Below are 10,051 nucleotides of genomic sequence, written 5' to 3'. Positions count from 1 at the left end.
TCCTATATATCATCCATATTCATCCATTCATCAGTAGATGTAGTAGATGTCAGCACACAGACCTGCCGCGTCGGAACACCTGAACTTGCAGAGAGCCGGCTCCGTGAACTGCGCATGCGCGCCCAGGACCAAAGTGGAAAGGGGGATATGTTGCTCTTCTGGACGGATGTGACGTCAAATAGCTTTTAGTGCTTGTTTTTTTCTAGAAATAAGCCTCAAACCCAGATGTTCACTGAGCCGCCCAAAGTATGGCCCAAACAAGGAAGGCTGGCGCGCTTTTCAGACAACGAGCATTTGCGCTTTGCGAGCCCTAGGCACCCTAGGTTGTCTTTCATGCGTCGGTCTGCTGCAGTTTGCGGGCCATCATCCCGGTAGATGCAAACTCGGTGAAATGCGGATTCAGTTCGTGGATTATAGCCTTAAATTCAAGGGCGCAGCCCTCGGTGCAGTCCTACTGACTGCGGTGAGTCGTACATACATGCCCGCGAACTCTAAGTAAAGTATTTGTCGTCTTTCTGCCATCGCCTTCCTTGCAGTTTCTTTAACGAGTTTTTGCACGGCAGCGCAAGCATGCGTTATCATCAATTATTGACGTGGCGTAATCGCGCTATCGCGCGACAGTCTCCAGGCGAAGGCGTGAGGAGACGACGAGACTGCGTATTGGCGTCCACGATCTCGTTTCATTGCGCTTGGAACAACTTCCATTCCTGCTGCTGTGCACCGATCGGTCGCCGGTTGCTGTTGTCTTCCGGATGCACTGGAGTATTGGGACATATGAGGCGACTAAAAGATAACGTAAAACTATTTCTGAGTTCGCTTATATTTGTTTGGGCAGTATAAGGCATTTTTGCGTGCGCCAGCGTGAACGCGCTGGTTTATAATCGGGGTTTTATTGCCTTCCTCGCAGCTTCAACCGATGGAGCGGCTCGGCCTATAGAAAATGTCGGGCTTCTTTCGGAAAACTGTTGGAAGGTAAGTGACACTCATCTGTACAGACCATACGTGGTAGTGCTGCAATACATGAGTAATATCTGCGGACTGCTAAAAGGGGGTTGCTGGCCAGCTGAGAGATAGTTTAAACGTAAGTAGGCCCTGTGCGGACTGAGCCTCGAAGTGCAACAAGCCTACTGCACAGCATGAAATGGCTACAAAAGTATGGTTATATACATGACCGAATTCATGTGCTTATTTGCTCAGACCTTCCACTGTCAAGTACTCACACTTATTTCGGTGTATGCAGCAATGAGGGTGACTTCATTACTCCTCAGCTAGCATAGGTTCATGCCTGTGACAATATCTGTCCTTTTACTGCCGAAATCACTGCATTGGTGGAACTCACTGAGCTTGTTTATATAGATTTAACACTTTGGATGCATGTTGCTACCGCAGAGTTCCCTAATATATATATCTTTTGCCTGCTCCAACATAAATAGTTGGCAGTGCTTGGCTTCAAGCTGCTGCCAAGGCCATTGACAGCTTATTTGAAAAGAGAGCAATAATTAATCTGAGCTGGCATGTTTTGTGGGAGAGTGAGGCACCATTGCGAGTACCTCGTAATCCTGTCAAAGAGCTTGGCAGTTGCTGCTATAAGCACTCTCCATTGCAGTTCCATGCAAGCCGCAGCATATTGGGCACTTACTGCACAAGTGATTTAACTTAGATTCTCTTTGTTGCTATTTCAGTGCTTTGTAAGTGTGCTAAATATTTGTATTTGTGCTAGCATTGACAGCCAGTCTTGTTGCTACCTTTTTCTTCTGCAGCAGGCACTCTCACTTGCTTTACTCGAACCAAATTCTATTGTGAGTGAGTTTGCTGAATTTATGGAAACTAAATGTAATTGCAGTATTACTCTCATTTATTTACATCTGCAGAGGCAACGAATTCTTGGTGGCAACGAACGAGTTCCCTCCGCCAGTTCGATTACCCCGCCACCTCAGTAGTGCAGTGAGCTGCGACTGGTGTGACCAAATGGATACTCTCACTGCTTCCACAGGTTTAGAGCGTGCTCCCAGTTAAGTTTAAAACACCTTGCTTGCAATGTATTTAATCTTGTTGTGTAATATTGTCACCCTTGCTGATATGCTATTATTTGAAAATCATTCTGGGTGGTTTGGAACACATGATTTGCAATGGGGGGAGGTGGGAAGCACAAATGTGTGACTACAATTTTTTGCCAGTCTAGCTTCTAGCCTTGCGAATTAAAGTAACAGATTAATACCTGAACAGGCCTGACATTTATTGGAGAGTTTGTCATTAGAAGAAAACTTGATCCGGTGTGGAGGTAACACAGCTGTGGTTCTCCGAGAAAATGTTATCCATGTGTGATGGTGTCTAAAACATGGCATTGTCTTAGGTAACTTGGCATGGAATCGGCCACTTCTTGTACTCTCTTGACAGCATCTATTGTACTATGTGCTAGATGACATGCCTTCAGGGATAAGAGTAGATGGAGAATACCTCAGTAATCTGCAATTTGCTGATGACATTGCCCTGAAGCAGTCACAGCAGCAGCTGGAGCAGTCAGGATGACGGGCAGTAATGTGAGCAGGTTGTACGTGATGCTGGTCATGGAGTAAGTAAAAAAGCCTTAGAAGCAATGTAAAGGGTTCCGGAAATCGGCTGGTATGGATAGGCAACTGCAGATCTTTGAAGAGTGGTAGGGAGATTGTGCTAAAAAAACTGCTTGCTTTGTGTGTGTAGTGCCTCACGACCTCAAGCGTATTAAAATCTTGGAAGGATCCTAACAAAAAGGGGCTGTCAAGCACTTGCGAACTTAAACTGATCGGGTTACTGTCCATTGCCTACAAGATAATAGAATTGGGAAAATCTCGGACTTTCTATCAGCTGAAAGAGCAGCTGGCTTTCGTAAGGGCTGCCATGTTTTTTAATGTGTCTGCCCTGCCGCTGTTGTGTGCTGGATTGTAGCCTACATCCACATTGGATAGGAGGCTGTGCAAACAAACTGCTCTTTACAGAAGGGACATAATTTGAACTGCCCATATCATACAATGCAGCAGCAGTAGTGAAAAGTGCTCCACAAGAAGTGACTTATTGTAGAATGGTTGCTTTATTGCGGTAGCGTAAAAGGCGTCACCCTTGAGAAAAATCACAACCATGCCTTTGGCAGGTGACATGGCCATGCACTGATTGGTTGTCTGGTTCTGCGATGTCATGAGGCCACATGATATGGCCGAACTGGCTGGAGCTCATATTGTGGAAAAGCGCAAAAGAGACAAAGAATCGAGAAAAGAGAGGACGACGCTATCTGGAGCTGCTAACTCAGGCAGCTCCTTTGAGGTGAGAGGGTGAGGTGGAATAGAACCCTCCGAGACCCTTGGATCCAGTATCGGACGTGCTACTCCACATTCATACAGCTTGGTTAAAACAGAGCTTTATACCCATGTTGGGTGGTCTTAGGCACAATGTGGTAGATTATGGTTGTATGCTGATGATTATGTGTGAGATAATACCGGCACAAATTAAGGGATTAGGGCTTATACCTTTCAGGACCGCTTTAAGCCAATCGTTCATATATGAATGATGGTTCTCACACACTGGCAGACGTAAATTTTTGTGTTTGGAACATGTAGCCCCATTTAGGCAGATAGTATGACAAAAGTAATTATAGTAACTAGTTCACAGGGATGGAAAGGCACGGAATCTGTCACTTGTTTCTGTGGGCACTTGAACTGTGCCGTAAGGGAAGGGAGGAGGGAGTCAAAGTGGAAAGACAGAAATGGGTGCCATAGTGGAGGTCTACAGAGTAATTTTGACCACCTAGGGATCTTTAATGCGCGCTGACATCACATAGCACACGGGTGCCACTTCGTTTGCATCGAAAGCAGCCGCCAGCGGTCGGGTTCGGACATGGGTACTCCGGCACAGTAATCTAGCATCTTAACCACTGCACTACTGCAGTGGGGCTATTGTGACAACCATAGTTTCTATTTGTGTGCAGCTTTTTTTTTTACTTTTTTATTATTATTTTTTTGTTCTTTCTGGCATAGTGCGACATTTAAAAAATTATTCGAAATAAAGAGGTATTTGGCGCCATTCACACGATTCTGCTGCTTCTACTATAGTTTTCTTTTTATGAGAGCAGTAGCGAAGTCTCTTGAAGACAATTTTACTAGCTCTCAGTTCAGCTCAGATGATGAATCAGTCAAATGTCAGCCTCGGACTTCAGCTAGTGGCCAAGAAAAGCTTAGTTTCAATCTCTGATCACTCTTGGTCAGTTACACGTGCTCATTTTGTGTTCCCACTGTTCTGTTTCCATTCGCTGGGTTTCAGCAGCAATGAAAGCTTGGTACTGCTTGATATGGCTTCTCCAGAACTTCAAGTGTGGAACTTCTTCAAGCAAATCGAGTGGAGTTTGAACACCGAGCTCCTATTGCAGATTTTCAAATTTGATGGCAAACTCTCCCACCTTGTGGAAAACATATCACCAAATAATCCAGTCATAAATCCTGAAAGGTTTGGAAATGCCAATGCTATAAACTGTAAAATGAGTAGAGGAAGGCTGAGCTTAAAAGATGGGTGTTTTCAGCAACTTAGCTATATTTTTGAGAGAACAGCACACCTTCAAAATGAACTTCAGAACGTAAATATTACTTCCTTGGCAGTTGGGCTTCGCTGCATTCTGTTAGTGTGATTTGGAGAATAGGTACATGAGACTCTCAACAACTGCTGCAGGAAATCAAGAATGACCACTGCTTCCGAACAGCACTACGAAAAAAAGAAATCTGCCGATAGGTGCACCATATCTTTACTAGTAATAAAAGAGGCAGTGTAGCATATTTTTAGTATTCTGAATTATTTTTCTTGCTGTCTTATTTTGATATTCATGCCGCCTTTTCTTTCACTTTTTGGATTTTTTCTGCAAAGTTCTGAGAAAAAGGTTTTTATGTTATATATAAAGCCAAAACAAAAACATGGGCATTTATTTAAGTGAGGATCAAAATACCTGCATTTTAGTATTATCTAATAGCAAGATTGTGTAAATATTTTATTTAATAAACAAATTACATGGTGCTGAAGGAGTTGAGGCAAAAAAAAAGAAAGACTTCTTCATTTTCAAGCTGTAGTTTAAGAAATGAGCATTTTTCTGCCTTTTGTATATCCTCAAGAATTTATTACAATTTCTTGTTTTTATATTCATGTTTGACAATACTTGGTGAATATTTTACCCAGTGCTGAGAATTTATCTTATGTATTATGCCTATATTCACAATATTCACGTGTTTAGAGGGCATTTAAATAGCTGTATTTTAATTGGCTCATGTGCGTCATGTACAGAAAGTGTGATCAGAAATTGTCATCAAAAAACGTCCTTCATACTGGAACTTGCGTGTGAAGAGCTCTGGCAGGTGCGTGCTCTGTTGCCGCGTTGCAGAGAGGAGGAAAGGAGGCATCCTGGCTGTGCAAACCGCCGCGGAGAGGTGACAAAGAGGCTAATGGCAACCCCATGCATACTCGGGCCACTTATGCGCTTATACACAGGACCTCGGAGGATGGGCGTGTGGTATTCGATCTGTCATTTGACGCGCGTAACTATAAGGCTGCATTCCCTGCACCGTACCTATTAGTCACATATTCTAATTCTGGTGCCGGGTTGTGTTTGCCTTAGCGATCTTAGAGCTCTTACGCACTTCCTACATTTTTTTTTTTGTAGGTTGCAGCAAAGTTCTTTAACGACTTCATTTATAAAATAGCAAGGTGCATGTATGCGATCAAGGATCTTTGAGGGAAGCTGCAGACGGGAGCCATTGACGCTACCATGCTATACTCTTAAAGACAGATCTCAAGTGTCTCCTAAATTTTTATAACAAAACGAACATCCGCTCAGTGTTTGCTGGAGATGCTTACAACCCTGCTGTCCTGTCCGAAGACAGGGGTACATGCATTACTGCCCGCCATATGCAAGGCCAGCCACAATTAAACATTCGTTACCAGAGTAACATGATTGCCTGGCTTTTTTGTGTGTTCACTTCCTTAGCATACTGTAGCATAGTCATAGCAGTGTGCACCTTTCCAATAAGTGGTCACGGGGTGTCACCATATTACCTGCTGGACTGCTTTGTGCATTTGGTGCTAGCACAGTGGAAGCAGAGCCGGTTTGCAGCAGTCCAGAGAGGAGGAGCGAACAATATGGTGGCACCGAGTAAAACTTAATGAAAAGGTGTATATAGACTGTTTGTTCCTGCAAGATGCGAGTTAAACCGCTCTCATATGAACAGTTTCAATCCTCATTGAACTGGATCTACATTCAACTCATTGTAGATCGAGGTTGTCACACGGCAACTGTCAAGTGCAGTTGAGCTCGAGCCTGCTTGACTCAAGGTTGCTTCCTCAATCGCTCTCGAGATTTCAAGCACACTCACGGTCATTGACACCCTCGTCATCAACGAGCTCTAAAACTTGAAAACGAATAAATGCAATAGAACTGCACATAATAACACATAAATGCATTAAAAGGCATGATAGAACATTCGTAGAACGGCCAATTTTATAATATTGACACCGTAGTCTACTGCCAGTGGAAGCTAAGGTGGCGTTCTCTTCGACTGCGTCAGCTGGAAACTGTGGAGTGGAAGAGAAACTGCATTGTAGCACTTGACCGCTGGGAAGATAGGTTAGGTGACCTGAGGCGCCAAAAGCGGAATGCTGCTGTGCACACTGAAATCGTGCAATCATTACCCCAATCTTAAATTTCCTTTTGAGACTCATTGCGACTGACAGCAGACGACGGACCACGTAGGAAATTTCTCAATGCTGACTGAAAATGCCCATGTAGCACCGGATTCTTCTTGAAAGCCTGAATGCAGATTGAGTTCAATGACGATCGGAAGTGTTTGTGTGACAGAGGGATTAGTGTAGCGCAGCTAAAGCTTTGTGTTAGCTGGTGTGCACAAGTTGGGTGGCCAAGCTGTGTTAAATGGTATTACAATGCATATTTAGAAAACAAAACAGGGCGCCCCAAACGGTTTATTCAACTCCTCAGATTATTTGGCATTACACACATTTTCTTGAAAGCAGTCCACAATATGGCCAGCACAACTTATGTCCTTGCTTATTTCTGATTGTTCATTTAAGAGAGCTAACATATTAAAGGTCTACTGACCAGGCTGACATTTTAACCAAGCCCGATAAGGCAGCCAAACCTCCTCATCCTTTGCGCTGGCCATCGAACTTTGTCGATGAGGTACCAACAGATACTGCATCCATTGGTTTCTCTCTGACTGATGGGCGAGGGGTGTCACTTGGTCTGCTGATGTCACGCACTTTTTTGTCTTGCATTTCGTTTTCACTCATGCATACACTCACACAAGAAAGAAGGCTTTTAGTTTCTTGCCCTTGTCTATGCATGCTTCAGCGTGTTCTGTGCACTGTGCTATTCATACACCAACGGCTAGACTCAAGTGGCAGCGGCGTGCACTTTCATACAGCCTGCGCATTCGCCGCAGATATAATGGCAGCTCTTCTTCCCCGTGAAGTTAGTGCAGGATTTACCCAACCCTGGCCACTCGCTTCTGTGGCAGCGCCCGGTGCGCACCTGCGTTCGCGCCTTCAAGCGTTCAAGTGTTCAGTTTACGGAGTGAGCGAAATACTTAGAGAAATTATGTAGTCTCAATTTTGTGTGCGCAAAAGCGGTGCAGTGTAGGCTCAGGCAACAGTATTATTTAGCACATTTTGATCGTAGTAATACTTACTTTGTCTTATTTCTTACAGTGCGCAACATGTGCTAATTACCATCTGAATACAACAGTGATTCGGGTTATCAGTCTGCAGTAAGGCAAGTAGCAGCATACTATTGTAAGGTCAGTCCCATTATGCTGCACAAAAGCTGATTTTTTTCTTCCTGCTGTAACTTTGTTTCCTTCATGATATGAGGGGAACTGTCAAAAATGCATTGACATGGCTACAGAAGCACAGAATTTATCACATGAACGTTTTTGGCCTCTCGGGCCTGTTCTGCCAGGCCTGTTACAATTAGTGGCCGAGCAAGGAGGAGTACCTGTTTTGCCTACATGCATTATTTCAAATGATATGCCAGTGTGACGGCATCTTTTCGCTTTTAGGCACATTTCTGTCTGCTTCTGCACATGTACCAAAATTTCGGGCGCCTTCACGTGTCTGCAAGTCAGGCTGGTCGTTGACCTGTTTTAAGTTGTTAGTGCAAATTAAAAAAAAAAGGTAACCTGCTCTTATTGCACTTTTTGTGCACTTTGAACAGCGCATTCACTGTAACTGCTTTTCCTGTTCTGAGGCGTGCGCAACATCACCTCGAAATAACAGGAGACATTCATCACCATCCTCATATAAGGATAGTAGGAAAGCCTTCCGACCCTTGTCTTTGCCTGCCACCTATGTTGCTAAACTCTGCGGCTAGTTTGTAACGAAGCTAACTTCATGACAATAGTTGAACTTCTCGGCCGCAGTGTGCTTTTGGTATTTCCTTCGGTCCGGACCCATACGTATGTTTTCTGTAACGCATTTAAACTTTATTTCCGCTGAACGACGTGCCCACGCCTGCAAGTTTGAAAAACTTGCGGTGTTTCCTTTCATCAATTTCCGAGTGATGGAGAACTCTGTTCCAATAATTTAGCTATATTTTATGCGAGTTTTTCCCTGGTTTTGGCTCTTCGGCAAGATTCTGATACACAGCCAGAGCCTGTAAGAATGGCTCACGGCCGGCACACCTATCATCTATAACTCTCAGTACAGTGGCAAAAATCACTGCAGGTCGCTCTGAACGCTCATGTTTATGACATCTCGTTGGCAAGAATCACAACCGGGTGAAAGTGCAGGCTTGCAGCCGCAGGCTTGGCCAGCCTCCGCTTTTTTTTTTTTTTTTTTCCAGCTTGTTGCACACCAAATGACGGCATCACTGAGTAGACGCGTCAATGCCACACAGTGCCACGATTTCGCAGCTGTAGCAGACAGGAAGCACCCTCCATGCGTAGGTCGTAAAGAGCGCACCGTCGCCACTCGAATCCAGCCATGGTACACCATGCATAACCATGAATACAGAAAACACAGAACATCCATACATGCACAGGCTTGGTTTCCTAAGAAAGGCCAGAGGCCCCGCACCTATGCTTCGGCCACCCATTGAGCTCAGCCTCTCCCCCTCCTCCTCCTTATTGGCATTGTAGCTGGATGAGCCAAAGCTCACTTCTCAACCTTCAAGCAAAGGTCACTGGTGGTGCTGGTAGCAGAAAGCAAGAAAAAAAAAAAAAAAGCTGCGGCGGTAGCGCTTTGATGGAAGGCAAAAAGCAAGGCACCCATGTTTGTGCAATGTCAGCGCACCTTAAAGAAAGAACTCCAGGTGGTCGGAATTATCAGGGCCCTTCACTATGGCGTCTCTCATACCTGAGTCTCTTTTGGACATTAAACCCCACAAACCAACCAGCAAGAAAAAAAAAAGAATGCCTGTAAAAGTCGGGGCCATAATGACTGCATTTGATGCGTTCTTGTAGCTGTTTTTACTCAGCACAGGGCAGCGTTTTCATTTTGTTGACCGAACCAACATGGCGGGCATAGTTTCTCAAAGCACTAAGAGATGGCGCTCCACATTTCGCGTATTTAGGGAGCCTACATGTACCAGCGGTGCAGCGGTGGCGTAGCGGTAGAACATCCGCCTCGCATGCAAGAGGACCGGGGTTCAAATCCCGGTGCCGCGCAATTCTCCACCGGATGAAAAAAAAAAAAAAAAAAAAATCCGAGTGTCGATGGAATTGCATAAAAACAGGTTTGAAGTGCGACCTGATGCCGGTGAATACCTCCGGCAACGCACTCCCTCACCAGAACAGGAGTTGGCCACCCTGGTGCAGTAATTGGCCACAACCTCCTATGATAAGCTCCATAAAACCCCGGCCCTCAGTCACCAGCGGCTGCGGAACAACTGACCACGGCGGCGGTCAGACCTGTGACGCAGCAGGGGGTGCTAAGAAAGCCTGGCTCCGCTGGACAGGCCGCCATTGGAAACTGACCCTGGCAACGTTTAATGCTAGAACCCTAGCTAGTGAAGCTAGTTTAGCAGTGCTGTTAG

At 45.0% G+C, this 10,051-nt stretch overlaps 1 long non-coding RNA gene across 2 annotated transcripts; it reads left to right on the top strand.

Moving 5' to 3' along the window:
• The first annotated feature begins 219 nt into the window (after nucleotides 1-219).
• Nucleotides 220-9,601, top strand: LOC146187002 (uncharacterized). 2 transcript variants are annotated; one of them, XR_014708189.1, is made up of 3 exons: nucleotides 220-463; nucleotides 908-972; nucleotides 1,872-9,601. It is a non-coding gene; the product is annotated as an uncharacterized LOC146187002 (long non-coding RNA). The 2 variants fall into 2 exon arrangements; XR_014708188.1 differs by having other exon boundaries at nucleotides 220-795.
• Nucleotides 9,602-10,051: the final 450 nt, after the last annotated feature.

Source organism: Amblyomma maculatum, chromosome 6 (assembly GCF_055883805.1).
Source record: "Amblyomma maculatum isolate TAMU_Amacu chromosome 6, ASM5588380v1, whole genome shotgun sequence".
NCBI classification, from domain to species: domain Eukaryota; kingdom Metazoa; phylum Arthropoda; class Arachnida; order Ixodida; family Ixodidae; genus Amblyomma; species Amblyomma maculatum.
This window is presented reverse-complemented; position numbering and strand designations above follow the sequence as displayed.